This window comes from Canis lupus, chromosome 4, assembly GCF_003254725.2.
Source record: "Canis lupus dingo isolate Sandy chromosome 4, ASM325472v2, whole genome shotgun sequence".
Lineage (NCBI taxonomy): Eukaryota > Metazoa > Chordata > Mammalia > Carnivora > Canidae > Canis > Canis lupus.
The window spans coordinates 88,084,591-88,109,427 of NC_064246.1; the positions used below are offsets into that span (position 1 = coordinate 88,084,591).

Consider the following 24,837-nt stretch of genomic DNA (forward strand, 5'->3'; position numbering starts at 1 on the left):
GGATACACCCCACCAACAGCTGTTGCTCCCTTGCCCATTCCCTTTCTTGACGTACTGATACCTGGTTGCCGGCTGTAAAATCTCCTAGGATTCTTCCCCAAAATCTTCTAGCACAGGGCCATTGCTTCACCCAAAAGGGTGACGGGGCATTCTGACCACCCCATCTAGCCTGAAGGAAGAATAAGGTGCAGGGATTTAAAGGTTCAAGCTACGTGTTAGTGTCTCCCACTATTCCAGGCCTTTCCTCACCTTCTTGTAAGACTCGCACTCGTCCTAGAAAGCACACTGCATTTCCTGAATCCGTTTTGCAGAACCCAGATAGGAATTCTGGAGTATGTTTATGCCCTGAGTATGTTTATAGAGACTTTGCTGGAACGCAATTTACAGGGCTTTAACTCATTTAAATGAAAAGTAAGAATTTCAGGCATTTGTGATGGTATTTTTTTCTCAACGTGATACTATCTAGGGAAATGTTTTCAGATGCATGGTTTGAGACAGGCAAAAGAATCTTGCCTGCTTCAAGATTTATGTATCTTTTATAAACGAGATGGAATTAAATATTTTGGCTCTGTTTTCCCTCCTGTCCTCACCATTTCATCGTCCCCATCTTTTCCAGATGTCCCCAACAGACTTGCACCACCTGATGGTGTCACCGGCTCAGTTTCAAACTCCCTAACAGTGTCCTATTGGTTCTGGCTTAAGCCCGGACCCTCTTCTATGGCCCGTGAGACTGTACGGTGACCGGCCACGGACTGCCGTCTGCTCAGAGCTCACCCCCAGGGATCCGCAGAGGAAGCATCTGTCTGTCTATTGAGATCAGTGCTGTCCACACTACCAGGTGGTTGGAGCTGTCTGATAAACAGTCGTTGAATGAACTAGGTAATACTTACGTGCATATAGCCTTTGCCTTTTGGATTTATCCAAATTATAAAACTAGCAAGTTTTTAAAATACAATCTTCAAATACAGAAATTTTTTTTTTTTTAAAAATCACATAGATCAATATGAGATGGAAGGTGAGTCTGGATATTGATCAGTGAAAGGAACTGCCACTTATATCACTTTAAGTTCATAGAAAAACTACTTACAGTAGCTTATTGCCCAGTGGAAATCAAACAGGGTTTAGGAGAAAAATAAACTAATGAGAACAGATCAGATAATGAATTAGTTGGAGGTACAGAAGGAGGATGCGGGGGGACCAGCCCAAGCCCATTACGATCGCATAAAGGCACACCTGTAGGTCAGGGTGTTACAGATAGGACACAAATGTCCATGGAACATGGAAGCCCAGAGATAAATTCATATACAAAGGTGAAGACAGAAACATGCTACAAAAAATCGCTGCAGAAAGGAAGAATTAACAACTGGGACAGCTACGTATCTATTTTTTTTTTTAAATATCTTCATCGTAATCCTCAAAAATAAAGTTATGAGTCAAAATATACAATTTTAAAAAAATAAGTAAAAATTCATGAAATTTCTGGAAGGCAGACGTCTACTAATCTAAAGCTGGCAGGAGAAAGTGCAAAGAAAATCACCAAGAGCTTCAACCACATAACATTTGGAACTACGCTATGTCAAAAACAAAACAACAGTAACATATATAATTGAAGCTAAACAATCCTTCACGGGGAAAAAAATCCCAAGGGGCAAATGTCTTTATTGTGCAAGGAACTTAGGGAATCACTCAAAAAACAGTAAGACGACCGTGCAAATTGGGAAAAGACGGCAACAGATGATTGGAGAGAAACCACACTTGATATTGTAGAATTTGAAACGTCGTTCAGCTCGCTGATAGAGGCGAAGCCAAGTGTTTTGACGGGAACACGCAGTCACGGCCCGGGAACCCCGTGACACCAGTACTTTAAAGGGTCTGGCAAGACGCACATCGAAAGCCTCGACAGGCTGAAGGCCTCTCACGCGGCCATCGCACTTGTCCTTGAGCCGACACCGAGTCGGGCCACCCTCGTGTTCTCCACTTCGCCCTTAAGGGTGACCTCAGGCCCGGCAGGAGCCGACCACGCGGTCGGGGGAGAGGACGTCGCCGGGACCTGAGGTCCCCGCAGCCGAGCGGCGCTGTGCGGCCCTCCGTAAAGCCGCGGGGCACCACGTGGGCAGGGGCCCTTTAGGACACGGGCCGGCCCTGCGAGGCGCATCTGGGGGGACAAGGCGGCGTCCCTGGCTCCCTGGGGTCCCTGCAGGCACTGCCCTCCGGGTCCTGCTCAGTGGCTGAGGGGCTGGGGTGGGTTAGGGGAGAGCTGGGCCTTAAGTGGAAGCGTCCTCCTCTCCAGGGGAGGGGAAAGCGGGCCCTGGAGATGCCACAGCCGAGCGCACCCCCGGGCCGAAGCCTGGGCATCCACGGCAGCCCAGGCTCCCCCTGCCTTCTCGGAACCGGGTGGGCATCCAGCCCGGCCTCTCTCCTTCCCCCCGCACAGCGGCGGAGGGCAGACAACCCGGCCGCCCTCCCCTGCCCCTGGACGCGACAGCCACCCGGGTGGCCCTGGCGGTGGCACGGCCCTACAGCCCGGTCCCCTGGTGTCCCTCAAGTCCACGAAGGCCGTGGAGAAGGGCCGGGAGGTAACGGACGGTATCCAGTCTGCCTGTGTGTCACGGAGTAAGCTGGCATACAGAGGGTGCGGTAGGAATCGCGACATAGAAACATGCTGAGTATCTGAAAGTTGACGTTCATCTTTATTTTAAGGCAGAAAATAGGTATTTAAGAACACAGAAAAAAATAAATAAAATAAAATAAATAAAAATACAGAAGTGAAGAATTAGTAACTAATTCCAAATAATTATTTATTTATTTGTTTGTTTGCTCTTTTAAAGTTTTTTTTAGGGCAGCCCGGGTGGCGTGGCTCAGTGGTCCCCCTGGGTCTCAGGGTCCCAGGATCCAGGCCTGCATCGGGCTCCCCTCATGGAGCCTGATTCTCCCTCTGCCTGTGTCTCTGCCTCTTTCTTTGGGTCTCTCATTAATAAATAAATAAAATATTTTTAAAAAATTTTTTTAGAGGTGGGATGGGGGCAGGTGGAGAGGGAGGGAGAGATCTGAAGCAGGCTCCACACCGGGGGCGGAGCCCGACGTGTGCTGCATCTCACAGCCCTGAGATCACAGCCTGGGTGGAAATCAAGAGTCAGATGCTTAATTGACTGCGCCGTGCAGGCGCCCGTGTCGTCTGCTTAGAAACAGAACAGACGGGGCGCCTGGGTGCTCAGCCAGCGCAGCATCTGCCCTCAGCTCGGGTCGTGGTCCCCAGGGGCAAGGATCCAGCCGATTTTGCCTCCCTGCTCCACGGGGAACCTGCTTCTCCCCCTTCCACCTACTCGGCTTGTGCTCTTTCTGCCAAATAAATGAATAAAATCTTTTTTGAAAAAAAAAGAAACAAAGTGAAGCGAAGTCCGCACACGCACACGCACACGCACAGCCCTGTTACACCGCATGAAATTCTCCTACGGCTTGTCCCCCTGCAAGCACCACATTTCCTCCAGAATGCCTTCTCCTCTGTTGCATCCCGAGCAAACCTCAGGCCGGCGTCAGCCTAAGGGGGCTGCACACCAGGACCTGAGGGGAGACGCGGACCCTGGGCTCCCGGGCAGGCGACAGTGCGCCAGGCTGGCCCCGCTGCCGTGATGCGAGCAGCCCAGGCCGAGGGTTCCAAGGCCCCGCCGAGCACGCCCGCCACCCGACTGCTGCCCCCAGATGGCCACGGGTTCCCGGGGTGCACGGGGAGCCCGGGCCCAGGCCTGCAGGGGAGTCCGGGCGTCAGCCCCTCGCCAGCCTCCCGGGGAGAAGCCTGGGGCTGGAATCGTCACCGGTCGCTGCTCTGACATTAGAAAGGTCCTGCACGGTCCCCGTGTCACTGTCCACGAAGGCGGCCCGGTGCGGCGGGCTTCCTGCGTGTCCACACCCGTGGAGCCCAGCGGATGCCTGGCACATGGCCCGCTCTCAGCAGATCACCCCCTGGTGCTGTTCCGGGTGTGGACGGACACGCCGGTAGGCGCCCCAAGAGTAAGAGGCCAGAGCAGCACTTGAGACACTATCCCGATCGCCCATCGGCCGAGAGCCACGCCGAGCCCTCCGCCGCCGGCTCTCCTGCCGCCCGTCGGCCTGTTTCTCTGGCACACTCGTCACACGCAGCACTGCCCGGAGCTTGGACCGGCCGCTCCCCCTGGGCAGCCCCGCCCTGACCCAGGCGGCCTCAGGGACGCGGCCCTGGAGTGTCGGGACCACCGATGGTCATTATTACAACTGGGACGGCCGCGGCCAGCCTTTAGAGCCGGTCCAGGAATCCACAGATCGCTTTCGTGTATCCTGTCCCTGCTGTGGCTGCCCCGCTGCCCACGGCCCAGGGGACGGCTCTCCCACCCAGGCCAGGGCCCACTGACCGGGAAAGGAAGAGGAGGCCTCGCCGGACCCCTTCACCCGCGGATACATCCCGTAAGCGCAGGTGACCGCAGTGCAACAGAGGCAGGCAGGAGGAGGACACTAACTCAAGCTGTCAAAGGACGCCGACACAGACGCCGCATTTCCATCGCCACCAAGGAGGTCCATAGTCTGTGAAGAAGAGAGTTGCTTCTGGCACCTGCATCAGGACACAGCGCGCCACAGGCACAGGCTATTAGGGAGAGGCCAGTCTACAGTCCCAGACCCCTGGATTCTGGAATAGGTCCCAGGCCACCTGTGAGTCTCTACTACGGACACTACAGACGTGCGTGTGCTCTAGAATCAGTTCTCCTGGTTCCTTAAGCCTATCTCCAGCTTTATTCTCCAAGGCAGGGCCCACAGGCACCCTGCACCATTCACCTCCAGCCCCAGTGTGAGCTGGGAATAGCAATCCATGCTCCTGTTCTTATCCCTAAATCCCCTGCATTAGGAACCTAGACTGTGGTGAGTGGCTAACGAGAACGCCCACCCTTCACGCAAAATCTACTTCCCTCACCAAGGAAGGAACTGAGACCCGGTTCAAAGCATGGTTATGTTTACTGGCCTAGACCGCCCGAGATCAGAACAGATACACGTCTAACCTTCTCAACTGTTTGCTTTTCAGATGCCTTACCAAATTCTTGACCTCCTTGACCCACCACATGTCCTCTCGTCCTAAACAGTGAAAAGCCTGGACAACCAAGGCATTTAATCTCCTGTCAGCCACCTCCGCCTCACCATATTTTACCTCCACCACATGGTGTAGAGGTGGACACCAATGCCTTAAAACCTACCTCCTTAGCACCACTAAGATCGACTCCAGGCCCGTTGTCTCATCAGCAAATAAGTACTAAGGGTCTAGTGTGTCTAGAACATGACGTGAGCACTGGACAAAATAAGTGACCGTAAGAAAAGAAGTGAGTAGACTGGATTTTTAATATTCTTTTAAATTATAAGAAATTGGCTTTTTTATAGGTAAATAAAAAGGCCAGGATCCACGATTTCACATGATGCAACCTGACTATAAGCACGTCTCTGGGACTGTACTCTAAGGGCGGTGATGGAGCAACTAAATGTCACTGGATGATGCCCAGGATAGCTTAATCCCTTCTACTGTACGCTTCTCAGAGTGAGTTACCCATGAACACAGAGAAATAACATTCAGCATAAAGTGAGACGATCCACCAACCTCCCATAAAAAAGGATGAAAAATATTTGTTATACTAATTAAACAAATAAACAACAACAACGAAACCTGCACATTTTTACATCCATCCCATCCCTTATGCTGTTTAACTTCTTACCAAACTCTTGGGAAAGTCAGCTTATTAAATTCTCATCTAAGCCTTCACACCAGACAACTTAATGAGAATTCCACACTGAGCAGAGAAGGACTAAGGTCTGCTTATTTCCAAAGAAGAGGCAAGTGACAGAGAATCTGAAAGCAGGGAGAAAGGAGAAGGCCACACAAGAGAATAACATGGTAAGCAAATGTTCACCAGCTGTTCCCAGCACCGCTAACTGGCCTTCAGTCCATCGTTTTTCATTTTAAAGGCTCTAAAACTTCAAATGAATGCAGGGACTATTGTTCTACAAGGAAAATAAGTTTTATTGCCCATCCTTAAATACTTCCTAGTATCCGAGCAAATCATACTCCTGCAGCAGCATAATGTGGATGGTCCTTCCCCTGTGTTTGAATTATGCATATTTTACCCTGGAATCTGTCATTCATTAGTGCTCTTTTTTTTTTTAATTTCTTGATTTTAAAACACAAACAACATTTTAGCTCAAGGCAAAAGTGTGAGGTAAGCATATAGCATCAGTTGTCAACTTCTCCAAATAATGGAAATAATCTTACTAATAAAATTTCCTTTCACTCTATGTGGCCTGAGCTGAGCTAAATGTTAGGAATAGAATTTCAGTTTTCAATCCATGTAGAAAAGAAAAGAAAAAAAAAATCCATTAAGGGTTTGAACTAGATGTGTAGACAACTGTTCTCCTCCTTGTGATTATCAAGGTCTCCGAATCCGTGACAGTGGGGCCCCTTTATTCGTTGGGAGTATGATCCGAGTCCCCCAGTGGGTGCCTGAAACTACACAGAGTACCAACCCCTTTACACACTGTTTTTTCCTATACATGCATCCCTAGATAAAGTGTGATTTATGTGCTGGGCACAGTAAGAGATTAACAATAACAATAAAAGTGAAGAACTAGAATCACAAACTGTAATAAAATTTATGTGAATGTGGTCTTTCTCTCGCTCTCAAAATATCTCATGGCGTGTACTCACCCTTCTTGTGAGGCTGTGAGATGATAAGGTGCCTACGGGATGAGATGAAATGAGCCGCATGACGGAGGCGCTGGGACGTGAAGTCAGGCTACTGCTGACCTCCGCACGACTTGTCGGAAGGAGGATCATCAGCTTCCTGACCGCCGCTGACCACAGGTAACAGAAACCGCGGGGAAGGGAAGGGGGGGATTGTGGTTCCTACAAAACCCGTGTAGGGTCCTAGGGCACAGCATTACCACCAAGCTTTCAGGGGCTCTTCTAAGTGGAGAGACTGAACTTCCATGGCTCAATACTATGGATTTCATGCATTTCATGCATAATCCAATTGGATCATCACGAGAACCTTATGAACCAAACCTTATGATCTCCATTTTCAAGGTAAGAGAATCAGGCCTCATGCACACAAGCTGAGCTTGTCCAGGGTCACAGTTCAAGGCCAGCCCAGAGAGAACCAGGCCCATCTGATTCTAGAACTCTTCTTGCTCATTCTGTGTCAGCATAAATTAAGTGGGTAACCATCTAATGTCAAGGTGGAGAATATCAAACTGGACCAGAGGACAAACAGCAGGAAGACCCAGGTTCCAGGCTAAGTTTCAGAATTCTCTAACTAAAGGATTTAAGTTTTCTGAGCTCCAAATTTCCTCAGAGTGCAGAATGGGCAGTCAATGAGCACTGATTGAACCCAAAGATTTATGAGTCCCTGAGATGCCTTCCTTGCAGTGGCCTTCAGGGATCCTATGCACCACGGCAGGGAGGTGACTACATATGGGGCCACATATTTCAAGACTCACATCACGAGATTTGGGGCCGAGAGGATTGATGTCATTAAGCTCCTGGCTCTGCTAAGTGAGAGGGAGAACTGGGAGCTGACACAAGCTTGGTCTACTCCTAAGCCTTCTGCTACTCGGAGCCTTCCCCTTGGTCCTAGCCTCAACAAGGAAATTACACTTGAACCTTGAAAAATGTATGGGTTAGGAATGCCAAACCCATACGACCCAAAGTCCAGGTGTCACGTTTGACGCCCTCCCAACCGTCACTACTAATAGTCTACTGTTGGCTGGAAGCTTTACTGATAACATAGTCAATTAACACATATTTTATAAGTTACATGTTTTATATGCTATATTCTCCTACTAAGGTAAGCTAGAGAAGAGAAAATGTCATTAAGAAAATCATAAGGAAGAGAAAATATGCTTCCAGTCCTGTTCTGTAAAAACTCTGCACAGAAGAGGACCCATGCAGTCCAAACCTGTGTTGTTCAAGGATCAACTCTATTTCCATTTTATAAGGTGAAACTTGCACTTTAACGTCTTGCCCTATGACCTGTAAAATTTTCCAGTCTTAACTTAGAACAATCACAACCTGCTATGACCTACGGGAAAAGTCATGTTGCGATGATTCAGGCCTGCAGAGATGCCAAGTCCCAGGAAAACTAGACTCAAGTCTTTGAAACACTGAGGGAAATAAAGGGCAATGTGGTCAAGACTCATTCACGCCATTAAAAATGTGCTTCCTTTCCACAGAAGTCTCTCTGCTATAAATGGAGAAGGGAAAGAAGCACGGAATAAAATAACAATACAACCATAAGGTCAATAGAAGAGATTTCCCCAAACACAGCTACCTGGCTCAATAATTTACACGACAGACATTGATTTGGTCTCTGCTTTAATGACCAGGCATTAAGAGCCAGGAGCCTAACAGCAATACCCTCTCTGCTCTCAAGACATTCACAGCCCGGGGCAGGACTAGCCCGAGAAGCATACTCCTCTCTGCAGATGCCAAAAGAAAGGCAACGTGCTCCAGAGCTTACTGTAGGTCCACCTGGCTCAGGCTCGGCTGGGAGGAATGAGAGGAATAAGGCGATCTGGAAATTTCGATAATGGTGAGTGCACACCCTAGGCGGAGTGGAGGGTCCAGAAGCAAAAGGGAACACTAAGTGTTCAGGAACCATAGATAATTTGGCAGGGCTGGAGAAGACCGAAGAAGGAAGGAACGCAGAAGGGAGATGGCCAGGAAACTTGAAGTCTCGCAGATCCTGGCAGGGAACCTGGGCGATATCCTGACAGCAGGGGCTGGAACACGAAGACGGGCACCCCAGGCTGCAGAAAGGCAGGTCGAGCCACCACACCGGAAACGGACAGGAGGGGGTCCAGCTGGAGGCAGTGAGACTGGTTAGAAAGAGGTTTCTGGAAGTAGCAGTGGTGAGCGGACACAAAAGAATAGGTTTGAGAGATGGGAGCCCAGCAGAAACACCAGGAATTTGTCATTGGACGTCGGAGTGAAGTAGGCGGCCAAGTCACAGACGGCACCCAGGAGGATCTTCTCAGGCGACCAGAGGACTAAGTGTGGCCCGGCTTGTGGTAAAGGAGCAGCTGGAGAAGAGGTGGAAGAGGTGGGGCTGCAATCGTTCGGGTCTGTCGCGATTCTGAGTCCCGGGAAATCCGGACGCTAAGGGAAGAGCCAGGCCCAGCTGTGGTCAACGTGGTCAAAGACTCCTCCACACACTCGGAATCACGCCCGCACCCAGAGGAGGCCTGAACACAGACTCGAGCCCTCGCACGCCAGGCACACGTGCCCACCGTCCTCTCCGCACAACCCCCGTGCCGCTGAAGTGCTCCAATGCTCTTATTTTCTCTCTTAACCTTACAGGTCAGGCCAAGTCGGAGTGAAAGGCTCTCTTCCCCTCCACCTGCTGCTTCCAAGCGCCTCTTTATACCACTGTTGACCCGCGAAGTCAACAATATCTTAAGACACATTGTAAAAAGGTCATTCTTTTTGAGAAAAACGCGTGGCATGGATTTGGGATGGTGAATCAACTATTAGTGTTGGTTGTTGTTTTAAGTGCGGAGAATCAAGATTTAGCCAATTCTTCACAGCAACGTCCATTAGCTGTAGAGCAGATGGAGGAACCACCGAAACAGGTGGACGCGTGTCCACAGCCACTGCCTGAGGCTCTCATGTGCGTCATCGCCTCTGATGACGCCACTGAGGACCCACTGGCTGAGCCCGAGGCTGGCTTGGGAAACCCAAGGGGAATGTTCAAGAAACCAAAAGAGCTATTCGGGCCACACACATGTTGGCCTGACACCACCAGCACCAGAAGACTTCTTGAGGGCCGGCTTCCGGAGCCATGACTTCTGATTTAAAGAACAGGAAAACAGATAAGACGGTTCATCGAGCCTCTTTAGGCACAGACCTCCGCATGATGCTCCCCGCACTGTGCTACCGTGTCCGCACAGGTAGGGAGGCGCACGCGGCCTGCTTACTAACACCCAAGGTGCTCGGGTCAAGAACATGGGCGTTCTGGCTACCTGTCCTCTCGTACAGTCCCCCTTCTGTCTCACTGAATACATTCTGTAAGTATCTCTGTAAGTTATAACAAGAAATCTTCTGAAATTTCTATTGGAAAGGGCTTTTGTGATCAGCACTGGTGCACTGATGTCCAGATGAAGAATGAAAATACAACAGATTATCAATATCAAGAGAGACGGGAAAATGAGTTTTGTTATTTTTAATTTTTTTTTAAATTTATGATAGTCACAGAGAGAGAGAGAGAGAGGCAGAGACACAGGCAGAGGGAGATGCAGGCTCCATGCACCGGGAGCCCGACGTGGGATTCGATCCCGGGTCTCCAGGATCGCGTCCTGGGCCAAAGGCAGGCGCCAAACCGCTGCGCCACCCAGGGATCCTGGAAAATGAGTTTTTTAAAAAAGAGGTTGGACCAAACTCTTTAAAGTTGGAACAAAGCAAAGTTCTGATGGCATTGGCCTTCAAAAACTCGTATTTTAGTAATTGTTCCATGACTTGCACGTAAATGGAAGATGGACAGAGGCACAGAGACATATTACAACTGGGAAAAAAGTCGTAATAGACACACACACACACACACACACACACACACACACCAGTTGCACATAAACTGCTTCCGGGCAGAGATGATAACATTACTTTTGCCTTGTGCCACAGTTGTTCCGTGTGATTACCAAAGCCATGAATTTACACACCGATACTTTAAAATGGGTAGTAAAGTCAGCCTAAAATATTTTTAAAGTGATAACTTATTTAGGGAATAATAGCATTCACTTTAAAAACTCGATCATTTAGCCCTGACGGTAAATAAATCACACAACCGTCTCCCCGCAACCTACCAACACTGAGTAATAAATCTCTGAATTCAACATTACACCAGACATAATGCTGTAAAGCAAGAGTCTAGTTTTCACTCAGTGACCTCAGTTTTGCCTCTGCTGGACAGTAAATCTGATGCAAAATGAGCAAATATGGGTGGCTGAGTTTCAACCTGGCATAACAGTCAGGCTTTGTCAAGGATCCCAGAATTTAGAGTGTTTTTAGGAACAAAAAAAAAAAAAAAAGTTTGAAAAACAAAAACATATGCTAAACAGCTGGGGATGGGAGAGTGAAGGCAAGGGAAGAACATTCACCTTTGCTGGAAAAACATCTATTTCGTGACCTTTCCTTTTAGCTGACCCATCCTCCGGTCCCCTTTTTCAGTCTCTAAAACGGTTATTTCTAGAAGGCTTATGTTAGACCAATAAAGGTTCATTCACTCATTCGATTAATATACAACAAACAGTGTTTTCATCTCTTAGTAGATCTGGGACCCGGAAAAAAGTATTTCACTTCACCGTATCTCAGTTTCTTCATCTGTAAAAGAGGGACACACTTGTGCCTGACTTATAGGACGCTTTAACCGTAGTCCTGCGTCCTCTGCGACCAGACACCATGTCAAAACTAAGATTCACAGAAGCAAATAAAGCAACCAGATTCCCACCTTCAGGAAGGTGGAGGACATAATTAGGAAATGAAAATAAATATACACGGAATTTCAAAGCAGACAGGGACCTGGGGGAAATGCATGGAGTACTACTGAATACAGGGGGGTGGGGGCCGCTTCGCAGGAGGGGTCCTGGAAGGCTTTGCTGGTCGGGAACTTTGGGCTGAAATCCAAAGGATGGGAAGGAATCAGCCATGCACAGAGGAGACACGCACATTCCAGGCCAAGGATTTCAGATACGCAAAGCCCCTGACCTTGGAATTAGCCAGGTATATTCCCCAGAAACGAGAGAAATGTAGGAAAGGGGCAAAGCATGCCATACTCAGAGGCAATAATAAAGAATCTGGCTTTAGTGAATCTGTCTATATGGATTAGGAAGTCACTGGAAGGTTCTCCAGTGGGAGAATGACGAGTGTTTTTTCTGAACCATGATTCCAGCTGCAGGGGAGTGAACAGACCAGCACGGGGACACCGAGGTGGCTCAGTCATTGAGCATCCAATTCTTGATTTTGGCCCAGGTCATGATCTCAGGGGTGTAGGATCGGGCCGCACATCGGGCTCTGCATTCAGCACAGGGTCTGCTTACCCATCTCCCTCTGTTCCCTTCTCTCTCTCTCTCTCTCCCCTCCCACAACCCCATCTCTAAAATAAATAAGTAAATAAAATCTTGAAAAAATAAAAAGGAATGAAAGTCACCTGGGGGCTACTGAACTCAGTCTAGGGGGGAATGCGGTTTGCTTGGCCTCGGCAGGGACAGAGAAGGCAGCAACAGAGAGCACTGAAGACACCTCCCAAATCTCCCCAACCGTCTGCCTTGCCATTCTCTCCTCAGGTGCGGATACGGACAAGAGAAGTGGCCCAGAGGAGCACGTACGAAGTACCTATTGCACTGAAGTTCTTCGGATGGCTCTCCTCACGAAAGGCGGGAGCCAACGAAGTTAACAACGTGTTTCTATCAAGAGAGCTTCCAGCCGCGAACTCATCCGGCCGTTCAGGCTGACGTCTTGATGTCGCTTCGGACGGCAGCTCTAAGACCCCAGTCCTTAGAAAGCACAATCCAGACGCATAATGGTGCTAGGCTCGCACGGCGGACAACTCTTCACTGTTCTCCCTTTCGATTATGTTGTAAATTGTCCTTTGGAACACACACTAGAGGCCTGGTGCTGACAATGGCTAGTAAGGGAAGGTCTCCCTGTTGTAGCTTCCCCATCAAGGGTCCAAGAGCAAGCACCTTGTCGTCCGGTTTCCATCCAGACGTTCAAACAGCGAACACCTTCCGAACAGCCCGTGCTTCCATTCCAGCCTATCACTTATGTGCCTTGAGAAGGAAGAGAGGAAGGAGAGAGAGATGGAGAATGAGAGAGAGAGAATAAATATAAAAGGGGGGGTGGCTAAAGCAGGATTTGTCATCACCCAGAAGTGCTAAGGCTGGCTCCCAAAACGCGGGCTCTTATTCCTCCATCAATCTTAATACCCCCTCCCCGCCCCAACCCCAGATTCTATGTAGAGCAAACAGGGAAAGAAAAGAAAGTTCCCAGCCAAATATCAGAGTCTAGCTTGGAAAAATGAACTCTGCAATGACAGCACATATTTCTCAGGGCTTACTGGGATCTAGTGAAGGAGACTGGCTCCAGGCCTCACAGTCTCACAGAGTTTCTTGATTCCTAAGTTAATCATTTTTGCGTCATCCGCTTTCAAATAAGCCAAAGGGAAGCTTCCTCCAGGAATGGCCATTCACTGGCATTTCACAGTTAAAAAGACCACCTTTGTGAGACGAGCCTTGAACAAGAATTTGATTTAGATTTAATAAGATACCTGCTCATGGGTAATGCATACCAGGGAGACTGACAAGAAATACCTGATAGGATGCAGCTCCAGCACAAACCCAAATCAGTTTTAACAGCTCCTCGGGATTTATCAGGCACAGCTCAGGTAGCTTGACGGGGTTATAGCGGATGGTACCTGAGCCTTCCACGTGACGAAAAAAGTCTAAAATCCCCTCTTTCTCTCAACATGTTTTAGGCATACAAGCCTTGGTCCTCTCCACTAATGACACCCCGAAGACAAAACCAGATGAACAATCGAACGTATACGACTACATCCATGGTAGAGTAAGTTTGCTAACAATGACATTTTTTGAAATTCAACTTTTAATTGTAAATAAGCATTTCCTTCTCTTTGCTCTGAAAAGTATCTACCCAGTGTTTTTAGGGGGGCAAATTTAAGCAGGTGGCTCCTCGACCCCTGGGAAGATCGCAAGAAATAACAGTGGCCTGGGCCATTCTTACTTTTCAACATTTCTAAATCTTACCATTCATATCACTCATTTCATTGGTCTCATCTCCCTCCCTGTGCAAGCAAAGACCGCGAGTAACCATGGGGGACAAGTAGGTTCACGGCGGGCCTCGGGACCCGTCTTCCATTGTTTCCGACGCACACGACCAATGGGGCTCTCCCTTCCGGTGTATGTCAGAGGCTATCACATTTCATATATGGCAACCCCTCTTCTCCTCAACTACGGACAGGGAGAAGGAATTACAATCTGATCAACCAATTATAAATCGTGGGATTTTTCAGAGGAGCTGAAAGGAATTCCAACAGGTATTCATGACTCCACAAAACCAACTGGTATAATCGCACATGAGGGCAGGCAAAGGAGACCGGCTCTTCTTTTAAAAGAAATATTTTTCTCAAAGGCGTTAATCGTGCTCCCGGGGGTCTGCTTGTTTACTCTGGATTTTCCAATCTAATGGCTTCAGTACATGACAGTTTGGTTCTAGGGTAAAGGCGGCCTGGCGGGAGGAAGAAGATGATCATTCTTCCTCCCTGTCCGTTCCAACCAGGAGAAGCAAAGGACCAGGACGTTCACCATTTCAGGATAAGGTTCAGCATCAGCAACTAACAAATCTGTCACAGGATTCATGAACCAGGAGCAAGACTCTCAAGAACCGAGTAAGCATCAGGCAGGGCTCGATGAGGGTCTGCTGGTGATCCCCATGTGTAGCCAATCCTGAGCCTCATGGGCCCCATGAGACCTCATTACTAGTCTCCCTTGAAAGACAGAAGAAGAGCAGGAATTACCTGCATCTGACTCAGGCTTGAAAATCAGAGTCGAGTCAGGACACAGGCAAATATGGCCTCAAACCTCTTCTTCAGATATCCCAGAGGCACACGCGGGTAAACCAGCCCCTCTTGTTATGTCATATATAAATACCCAGGTAATGATATCCGGTACCCAAATAAAAGTAGTAAAGAGAACGTCTATCCATTCATTCACTTGCTCATGTAGCAACCAGGAGATCTCTATTGTGTGCAATTATGCAACCACGGGGCTGCTGATGGGGATACAGTTATAAGCAATGTCAGCCAGAACCAATCGCTGGCAGGGAGAGGCTTCCAGCCTGCTAAAGGAGGGAGGTGCTCCTCAAATATCACACTTATAAATGCACGGTTTATAACTAAAGACTCAAAAGGAACTAATGTAGTTCTTTGAAAGTGTAGTAGAGAAAAAGAAAACCCAACCTGACCTTGGAAATCAAAGAAGGCATCATTTGATAATGAAGAGATACACTTAAGGCCAACAGGAATCTGGCAGAGGAAACAGCCTGGAAAGGGCCCAGGCAAGAAAGAGCACGAGTTCAAAGGGCTAAAAAAAAGGTGCACGCGGTGGGGCAGCGGGGCAGTGACGAGCTGCGGCAGAAGGAAGACCATGCAAGACTCACGAGGCCCATTCACAGCAGAGATCTTTGTCCCGAAACCATTGAGAAATACCCAAGTGTTTAAAAATCAACTCAAGTTGCCCGGAAATAAAATCTACTGTAAGAGCAGCATTTCAAGTCAACAGGAACAAAGATGGATACTTCCATAAATATTTTGGGACAACTGGTGAGCAACTTAGAAACAAAAATAGATAGATGATTGATAGATAGATAGATAGATAGATAGATAGATAGATAGATAGATAGATAGATAGATGATAGATAATGGATAGATAGATGGATAGCCAGATAGTGGATGGATAGATAGATAATAGATGGATGGATAGATAGATGATAGATAGATAGATAGATAGATAGATAGATAGATAGATAGATAGATAGATGATAGAGCCAACCTCACTGCTTCCCCCAAAATACATTTCAGATAAATAAATCGTTAAAACGCACAAACTGAAAACTGGAAGGTGCTAGAACAGAAGCATGAAAGTTTTCTACTCTGGATTAGAGAAATCTGTTTAGTCCTATTAGAAAATATGAAATCATATCAGAAATGATGCATAAATGTGATGTAATAAATCAGTGAAACTTCTATGTAGCAAAAAAAAGCAAGAAAGGAAAAGAAAGAAAATCACCCAACATCTAGCCTACGGAGAGATGAAAGACAAGAAACCTGCAGAAAACACTAACGTCCAGGAGGGACAACGATCACATGGTACTAGAGAAGGAAACCCCACGAGAAGCTGAATAAAGGACAGGGTTAGGGCACTTTCCAAAGGGGACAGAGAGTGGCCTACAAACAGGTCAACTGCTCTATGTCAATGGTAACAATAAACATAAAAATAAAAACGGGGAGGTTCTGCATGGACATGCTGGTGAGCGGCGAGCGTGTGGGAAGCCTCCGCAAGCGCACGCGGCGGGGCGCAGGCCGGCAGCCCCGGGGACGGGGAAGCGCTCCGGGCGGTGAGCGCGGCTCGGGACACCAGGTGTGCACACCTGAAATGGGCCTAGACGTCTTGGCCCAACAAGAGCGTCTCTGAATTCAGCCAAAGAAGCCCCACAAGTTCAAAAGGCTTAGAACCTCAGGTGTTCGTTCATCTGATCAGTTTTGGGACAGAAAAGGAGAGAACGCCACAGAACCAGTTTAAAAAAACTGCCACTTCCGTGCAGGGGCAGGTGACACATTAACATGGGATGCGTTTGCTGTCGTGGAAGAGCGTCGGTGACAGAGGTGCAGTGACACGCGGGCGTCGGGATGCCGCGCACCTGCCTCGGCGCCTACGGGAGCTGTCGCCTTCTTCTTCTACTCACAAGGTTCAGGGAGCAGCTGTGCTCACCTGTAGGCCTTCGGGGCGTCCTCACGTGGCCGAGCCAGGCGCCTGCCCCCAGCACAGCAAGACAACGTGCGCTTCTGTCCCTGCAGCGAGCTTTCTCGGGCCTGGGGTGTTTCAGCGTGAGGAGCGAGCCAGTTGGGGCGGCACGTCGGACTGTGGGAGCTGGGTCCCCGACGGGAACAGGCCTGTTTGCCCACCCTCGCCCTCCCCGGCCGTGAATTCAGACACGCCTCACCCACAGGTGCACGTGAGCCACCAGCCCAGGAGGCTCTGCTCTCTGAGACCGAAGTCGGAGAGGCCCCCCGGATGCAGAGCGCAGCCTGCTGAGTGGGCCTAGAAGCTTCCACAGCAAGGAGACCAGGTGGCGTCAAGCCGACAACGTTGCTGCGGTCCCACCCCCAGGGCCGTCATTGCGGCCAAGCCCCGGAGGCCTGTTCTGGGACCGCACGCACCCCCGGACGCGCAGGGAGCGGGCCACCCTGGATGAGGCCCTGGACGAGGCCGTGGATGAGGCTGTGGATGAGGCCGTGGATGAGGCCATGGATGAGGCCCTCGATGAGGCCATGGATGAGGCCGTGGATGAGGCCCTGGACGAGGCCGAGGATGAGGCCGTGGATGAGGCTGTGGATGAGTGGATGAGGCCGTGAATGAGGCCATGGATGAGGCCCTCGATGAGGCCCTGGATGAGGCCGAGGATGAGGCCATGGATGAGGCTGTGGATGACGCCCTGGACGAAGCTGAGGATGAGGCCCTGGACGAGGCTGTGGATGAGGCGATGGACGAAGCCAAGGACGAGGCCGTGGATGAGTCCCTGGATGAGGCCAAGGATGAGGCCCTGGATGAGGCGATGGATGAGGCCGTGGACGAGGCCCTGGATGAGGCCATGAATGAGGCCCTGGATGAGGCCGTGGATGAGGCGATGGACGAAGCCGAGGACGAGGCCGTGGATGAGTCCCTGGATAAGGCCAAGGATGAGGCCATGAATGAGGCCCTGGATGAGGCGGTGGATGAGGCAATGGACGAGGCCCTGGATGAGGTGCAGTTGGGGAGCCGAGCCCGAGCCCAGGGCACAGCGCTGAGGGGTCCGCCTGGCATTGCTGGGTCACAGGCCCCGACACCTGCCGCCCCACCAGCTGGGTCCTCGTGCTTCCTCTCGCTCTCCGTAAAACGTCCGGGTGGAATAGGCTCACTCGGCAGAACTGCTGGATGCAGAGCCGCTGGCGGCCGTGTCAGCACCAGAGCCGCTGAGGCTGATGATTAACACGATACGGGATATGCCTGACGTCATGGTCACTGTGCATCGGAGGAGACCCTTCAGTAGCTTGAACCAGACTCCCATACGCTTTTTATTTTAAAGATTCATTTATTTATTCCTGAGAGATGCAGAAAGAGGCAGAGGAAGAAGCAGGCTCCATGCGGGGAGCCCGACGCGGGACTCGATCCCGGGACCCCGGGGTCGTGCCCTGGGCCCAAGGCAGATGCCCCACTGCTGAGCCACCGGGCATCTGTAGGTGCGGCCGAGACCGTCCCCAGCCCCATGACTGCTCACCTGGACAGCGGAGATAAACCGTGGGCGCCACGAGGCTCCCGAGGGCCTCCCGACAACCACAGGAGGGCAGGTGGTGAGGTCCGTCGGGTCACTGCTTCCCCTCCGTGCTCGAGCTCCCCCAACACTCCCGACCCAGAGCTTGCCGTCGTGCTGCCTCCAGTATTCCCTCCACCCCGGGGAGGCACAGCCGGGCCGTGCCTGTCACACAGGAGCGGGGTTCAGGGTCTCCAGGCTCGTTCCAAGCCTGGCAAAGAAGGGCTTCTCCGTAGCTTCTCCAGGAACTCTTTCCTCCGTTTTAAGCAAGTGCAAAGCCAAGTGCGGAAGGCGGGACCTCCCGGGGACGCCGCCCATCCCCAAACCTTCTCCCACCCACTGCCCTCCAGCCCCACCGCGCCCCGACTCCGTCCTCTTCGGCCAGGACAGAAGGTGACACGACAGGACCTCTAAGACGAGGTCGTAGAAGGCAATGCCACTTCTGCCTCGTTTCCTATATTTCGGGAGTTGATAAACCACTGTCGGAAACTTTCTCTGCCGAGGAAGCACGCGGACGTCCCCGGGGCCTCCATTCTGTAAGGAAGCCCGAGCGAGGCCGCGGAGAGGTCACAGGACGCCCTTGGGACTCGGGAGGGTGGCGAGGCTGAGACGGGGAGGAAGAGGGGCCAGCGCCTCCGGGACTGCCCCGGCCCCGGTGGCCCCGCTCCAGCCGCTGCGTGGCCCCAGAACCTCTCCACCTCGGCCTTCCCAAACTCCTGACGCACCCAAGCTAAGAGGGAGCGTAAAACGATGGCTGTTGCTGTAAGCCGCCCCGTTTTCGGGTGATTTGTTACGCAGCAACAGCAGCCAGAGCACGCCGAGACCTAACAATGAAGAGACGAGAACCGCTTCTTCCTGTAATAGGATTTCTTGCACTTTTGTAAAGCAATTCTGTTGAGCTTAGGGAAGCATCTGTGTTTTAGGACTTTCATGATTTCCCTTCAGACACGGTGTTTTTCTGGAGAACGAGTTACAGGTTAGACTCTAAAGCCACATACTAATGGACAAATTATGGCCTGCGGGAGCACCAGCATCCTGGGGCCCGGCGTCCCTCTAAGATGCCAGTTACTCACAGATCCCAACACTAATATGGCAGGTTGCCCTGAAGAGGAGGATTCCCCACACGCTTACGGCCAGATAGGCCTGGGGGAGCAAGTCGAAACTTCACTGTGGTTGCACGTAGGTGACAAGGTCTAAAACCTCTTCCTATCTGTTTTCACAAAAGATTAGGGATATCACTGCTTTCCCCTCTCATTCTGCCCACCTCCCACACGCAGGTAGAAACCCCAAAACCGCAAAGACATCAAGAGCAGGACACGAATACCGAAGAACGCGGCACTTCGGTGCGAGTTTCCATCTCGGCATCCAGCCACGCCCTGAGGTCTGACCAGAGAGCAACGTCCTCCGTGGCGACAACAGCTGGATATCCGCGTGCGACCACACGGGGACAGGCGCGGGGACTCGGGGGCACTGCGAATGCCTCCGAGGGCTCACAGGACCGCGGTTCCTCAGTCCGGTGCAGGTCACGCGTGACGAGAGCAGCCCATGCCGATCCAGTCCACCTGTGGTCAACTGAAGCACCGAGCGGGTTTGTGAGGCTTCTTCGAGGGGCCCGGGGTAGAACAGGAGAAGCCGAACGCGCCGTGTCGTGGAAGTGGGACAGCCTCGTTCACGCCGCGCTGGATTGGGAGGTACCCGTTTTTCTTTCACGCATGTACTGACTGTGCCCCTTGCTGTCTGAACCCCGGAAGTGTCTTGGATGTCCTGCAGTGTCGTGGGGGTGGGGCGTGAAAGGCTCCCGAGGGGACCCGCGGTAAAAATATTCGGCGACGCTCGTACTGCACTCAGACTCTGCAGAACTACGTCTGGGGCCGTAGACGTAGACATGGGTTAGTTTGTTTAGCCTTTGCCTAAGAAGACTCAGAAGTTCCAAACCACTGGGCTTACCCAAAACCGCCCAAAAGGCCGACCGGTTAAACTCACTGATGGCCTTGTGATATTTGGTGTCACACAACTGTTTTTCTTTGAGCTCAAGTCTCTGCCTACTGGGAACCACATCCTAACGACTGCCCAAAGGGGATTTTTCTCAATGCATTGTTGTGTCTTGTCTTAAGAAATTCATTAGTTATTTCAAAACACAACCCATATGCCGTTCTCCTCTCCTCTGTTTTATATAAGGATTCCTCTCTCTCCTTTTTTGGCAGAAAGTTCCAGAAATTTCTCTATTCTCACAAGAACAGCTCTAGGCACTTTCCCAGTACAATAAAGAAGCGTTTTATGTTATGGGTGATGGCCAGTTAGCATTTGTATTTCTCCGGAAGAGCTACAGCGTTCCTATCAGCCAAGGGAAACACCTGCACAGCCTGTGTTCCCGAATTACATCCATGACCACACATCCCATAAACAAGAAATCGGAATCCAAAGGACAAAAACCACAGGTGCTGCAGAAAAACAGCTCCATGTAAACCTGTAATATGCAACAATCTCTTCCAAACAAACAAGATTACTAGGGTATAATTATAGCCGGGAAACAGGGACCTCAACCCCGAAAGACTGTAATTATTTTTATAACGTATAGGGTTTGGACTAAGCATGACCACAGACTGAAGCACTAAGGCAGGGATCCTTACGCTGCCTGACAAACACCTATGAGTGTATCATAAAATATTTAGCCAGACCTGAACCTTCTTTTTTTCCCTTAACAAATTTAAAACACAAATTTGGAAAAAGGGTATATTTAGACCTCAAAAAAAAAAAAAAAACCCACCACATTCTTAACCCTGTGACTACAGAGACACACACACTGTGTCATATATCAATAATAATGTCTGCATATTGGACTCGGAGCAAAAACAAGGACAGCTAGAAGCCACTTTAATTCACCGAGAAGAAGAACCCAAATATTGTCATGTGGACGAGAAACGCCCTGAGAGACGATGTCGTAGACCCCACGTTAAGCCAGAGGGTCGGGGAGGAGATGAGCCCAGCGCTGGCCCGTAGCACGAACGGATGAGTCCCGCCTGTCGCAGGGGGTCGCGGTGGGCAGATTAGGAGGCGGCAAGTCTCTGGGGAGGCACTGTCAACAAGGCTGCTTCGCCAAATATTTTACATAAAATCTTCTAACTTTGGAGTCTATGTTTAACAAATCCTTTACGGCAAAAAAATAAAAATAAATTACAAAATCCTGATATCGTTTATTCAAGTTGGCTTTTGCTATTTTTTTTTTTTTTTGGATGTCCTCATGTCTGCCACATTGACACGCCTGCGAGGAAGGCCCTTAGAGCGTCTGCGAAGGAAGAGGAAAAACAGAGGGACAGGTAGTAAGCAGGGCATCGGAGAGACTGCGACAATGCTGTCACGGGCTGTGCACACGCTGGGGCATGAGTTTTCAAACTGATGGCCCAGATCGCACGCAGCCAACCACCGCGTCTAAACTTTACAGTTCCAATGAGTTATTAGGGACAAAAAAAAAAAAAAATCATCCTTTTAAAAGGTGTCTTAAATGTCAGTGATCCACGCCAGCCGTTACGCTAAGCAAAAGCTCTACATCAACTGTCTCCCTGCCTGGTGAATGTTGCCACACACCAGCACTGACAGTATAAATATTATTCTTAATTCCAAAGATAGAGCTTCTTGCTCATTTATGAAGTCTAGCTACTGAAGTGTTATCATCCTGCTAGGAAACTCTGTTAAGATTCAGAAGTGATCATCTTTCCCGTTGCTGTGAAAGTGGTGAGCTATAAACCCAGTTGAGGCCTGAAAAAGATAGGATACTAAGAATGTCTCTGACAAACGTTATTTTTCACGTTATTTAATGAATCACTAAGCGCAGCTTCCATTTAAAAATACAAATCATTTTTTTGTAAATTTATTTTTTATTGGTGTTCAATTTGCCAACATACAGAATAACACCCAGTGCTCATCCATCAAGTGCCCCCCTCAGTGCCCGTCACCCAGTCACCCCCACCCCCACCCACCTCCCCTTCCAGCACCCCTAGTTCATTTCCCAGAGTCAGGAGTCTTTATGTTCTGTCTCCCTTTCTGATATAAATCAAACGCAAAACATCAGAGTGTGGACCCAATGGAGGGAATGAAGAATGCATGGTCAGGGACCAAGGACGCGAGCCGCCAAGAACTGAGCTCTGGGTTTATAGGTCTCTGGTTGTACTTCGGCAGAAAACTGCAGTTCTTCGCTCCCTCGACAAGTGTGCACTGGGACAGGCGTATTGCATGTGCTAAAACTGCAAAGAAAAAGAGTAAGTAGCTAGAGATTACACCATATTTCCCAGGAGATGAAACCGACCTCTTACTGCATTTTGTTCAACTTCTATTACTGCATGCCAGCTTGGAAATAACTGAAGTATAAGACGTAGGAAAAATGACAGATACGATTACCAGCCATTCTTCATAGGAAATGAAATGTGCTGCTAACGCCGTCCAAATACCAAGGACAAAGACACAAAAACTATATTTTAAAGTAAAGCAACACTCACTTATTGTCCTACACTTAAAATATGAGGCCGGATGAGCACTGGGTGTTACACGTTAAGTGATGAATCACTGAATTCTACTCCTGAAAGAAACATCTAATCTAAAATAATTAGGCCAACCATTTGTTCCCCTAACACAAAAGGATTCATCTTTTCTGGCCACTGAACACAGAAAGCTCTTATAAGTGAAAAGAACCAAGAAAACATCAAGAAGGTAACTCTCCTTCATGTGATTCTCAATCCCCTAGGAATCCACCCTAGATTTGTTTCATATTTCAAGGAAAAGGCAAAGAACACACAGACAAATAATAAAAGCACATAAATAAGGGCGCAAAGGGAGGCAGACTTATATGAAAACACATCTCCACATCAGAATAGGTTAGAGCCAAGCCCAGAATACTCCATAACTCAGGTTGAGAGAAATTCAACATTTTTTTTTTTTAGAGCCACATTTGCTAATCCAGGGCTCCTCAATCCTGGTGCTATAACATTTTGATTTGAGCCAGATAATTCTTTGTTTTGAGAGGCTGCACTGTGCATTGCAGGATGTTGAACGGCCTCCTTGGCTTCTACCAACTGGATGCCAGTAGCATCCCTCCAAGTTGTGTCACCTGGGGAGCAAACCTGTCCACATCGAGAACTGCTCTGCTAACCCGTGGTGACAAGGCAGATCCCACGTAAGCCAACCAGCTTTCAGCTACTGCGCGGCCATGGATGCCACGAGGTTCTCTCTGTCCAAGGTGCTCAAGGGAACCCACACCTTCACTGCCCAACAGGTGCTGTCTAGGCCGACACAAAGGGGCAAAAGCTTCAAGCCTCACGCCTTCCCAAAATGCGTCCCAAGCATTTCCTCCTCTGGGAGGGACATTTCCCATCTGAACACTGGAATTTAACAGAGCTCTCTACATCAGCAACGTCTCCTTGACACATGTCTACGTGATGCGGGATCTTTAGAAACCACCAGGAAGGAAAGGACAGGAAAAACACGTAAAATGATCAAGAGACTAAAAGATGCAAGAAATACTGGAAGAATGATTTACAAGATGCCTCAGTTTTTTTTTAAAGGCTAAACTGTCAATTCATTCAATGCCTAGGCACTGGACACCCACCATGATTCAGCCCTTGAGATGCAAAGCTAAGAGGGAACTAGGCCCCGCCATTTGAGGGAGCTGAGGGACCCACTGACGTCTCAGACACGCACACTAGTCGTTCTCAAACCCTGACCTGTTCAGGTCACCCGGAAGCGCTTCCTCAAAGTCCCAACGGCTCTGCTCACACCCAGGCCCGTTACGTCAGCGTCTAGACTCTTGGGTAGTTCCTAAAAATTAGCCTTTGAGCTAGACTGTGAAGGTTGGTGGAGACGTGGACGTAGCAGGGGGGAGTGGGGACAGCATTTCTACTTGAAGAAGGTACAAGAGAAGGGTCACCATGATGCAAAGTCAAGGGCATCTAAAAGCTAAAAACAAGTGGTTTATAGCCCCCTCCATTCACCAGGTCTGAGAAGGCTCTGGAAGAAAAGAAAGGGGGTAACAACCAGGCCCTGGCGCGTGTTAAACTTTGGAGAGAACAGAGACTCTTTAAATATTTCTGAGAAAAGAGTCAAACTTCATCTTCGTAAAACTCTTGTAATGGAGGGTCCAAGGGTAGAGACAAAGGCACGACGTCAAGGATCACGTCTAAGGCACGAAACCCCAACTAAAGCAGTGGCTTCCCTTCATTTCCCTGGGGAGTCTCCTTGGTGGGCTCCCCACTGGCCTCATCCAACGCATCCTAGATGCCCTCAGGCGTCGGGGCTACACCCGGTGGCCTCGTTATTCTAACTCCCTTTCCCTACGCGGTCTCATGGCTGTTCATTCACTCCTCATCGGGAGGCGCACGGTATGGGAATCCTCTGCCTGGACCTCACCCCACACTCACCCCTCACTTGATGCTGCCTGCCTGTTTGACGTCCCCCTTGGCCATGATGAACTAACCTCAAACCCATCGTGTCGGAAACCGAACACACAGTATCCCTTACAAAGCCTATTGCCCTTTACGCCTTTTCTCTCTGGAAATGGTTCCGCGTCCCGTCCACTGACACAGGCCAGAGACGTGCATGTCTCTCGGGACACGGTCTCCTCCACCCCGATACCCATCCACCGCCAGGCCCCGTGGGCTGTACCTTGTGTGTGTCTCCCAGTCCCCTCCCGGTCTCTCCCCCATCGGGAA

The 24,837-nt window shown here is 49.8% G+C and overlaps 1 protein-coding gene across 3 annotated transcripts in view; it reads right to left on the reverse strand.

The window, feature by feature from the left end:
- Nucleotides 1-24,837, reverse strand: part of FBXL7 (F-box and leucine rich repeat protein 7) — a 352,858-nt gene that overhangs the window by 279,791 nt on the left and 48,230 nt on the right. The window contains exon 1 of one of the 3 annotated variants that reach the window (XM_025436394.3): nt 12,389-12,569. The exons of the other annotated variants lie outside the window; for them this stretch is intronic. The gene's annotated coding sequence lies outside the window, so the exon portion shown is untranslated. Of the gene's footprint in view, nt 1-12,388; nt 12,570-24,837 lie in introns of those variants that run through there. 3 annotated transcript variants of the gene reach the window in all.